Source organism: Triticum aestivum, chromosome 5A, assembly GCF_018294505.1.
Source record: "Triticum aestivum cultivar Chinese Spring chromosome 5A, IWGSC CS RefSeq v2.1, whole genome shotgun sequence".
NCBI lineage: Eukaryota > Viridiplantae > Streptophyta > Magnoliopsida > Poales > Poaceae > Triticum > Triticum aestivum.
Window position 1 is genome coordinate 483,281,821 of NC_057806.1, and position 1,185 is coordinate 483,283,005.

Genomic DNA, 1,185 nt, shown 5'->3' on the forward strand with positions numbered 1-1,185 from the left:
CGGAGCGTGTCCGGGGTGTGCCCCCCCTCACGGACGGCGCCGCCGCCGGCACCTGGAGGGGGGAAACGGGCGCGTCGTGTCTACATGGAGGGGATCTTGCTGTGGGTCTGGCCCGGTTGTTGCTCCAAAGTGTTTCTATGGCCTGACCTAACACAACCGGGCGGGGAGGTCCGCTGGTCAAAGCCCGTCCGTGCAAAGTCAAAGAGCTAGATCCCGTGGTCAAACGCTACAGGGTTAGGCGGGAGGGGGGCCTGGGGGTAGCAATGCCACTGGAGCATCGCACCGGTCCCTCATACATGCGGGGTGGTGTGGTGGCATGTCCGAAGAGGCGGCACACGTCTCCGGGGCGTGCCCCCCCCTCACGGACGGCGATGACACGGTAGTAGACGGATCAGGCACTCGCATAGTTACCGGATCAGGTACTCGGTAACGGTACCCCTCAGTCAATTGCTCTCCTATGTATCACCTTTCACGAGACCATATAAAATATTTATATCATAAAAAAATGTTGTCCCCCTCAATTTATTTTGAAATATATTAACACAATGTACATTTTTTGTTAGTACAATTTAGCAAATAATTATGTCATAAAGAAATGTTGCTGACCATAGAAAAAATCTGGTTCAGAAAAAAATATACGTGATATTTTAGAAAATTGTTGTACAATATAAAAAAAGGATCATGTAATTAAAAATAATGTTTCAAATCATTAAAGAAAATGTATGGTACATTTTAAATAATGTTCATGCATGTAAAAAATATGTATACCATGTATCATTTTTAATATAATTATATACCATGTATCATTCAAAAAAATTCAAGAACGTATATTTAAAAAAAAAGAAATATACCTATGCCTACGGCTTAGCCGTCGGCATACATGCCACGTGGCATGATTAATATATGCCGACGGCTAAGTCGTCGGCATAGGTCGCCTTATCCATACCCGGGCGCTCCCCGTCCAGTCGTTTCCCGACCCCAGCTCGCCCCCGACCCCGATCCGCCGCCGCCGCATTCGGCCCCGCCGCCTGCCGCCGCCCACTCCACCCCTGCCTCCCCCATCGTCGTCTCCACCCGCCGTCGCCCCTGCCATCCCCGCCGCCGTCTCCACCTGCCGTCTCCCCGCCGTCCCCGCCGTCTCCACCCCTGCCTCCCCCGTCGTCGTCTCCACCCGCCGTCGCCCCG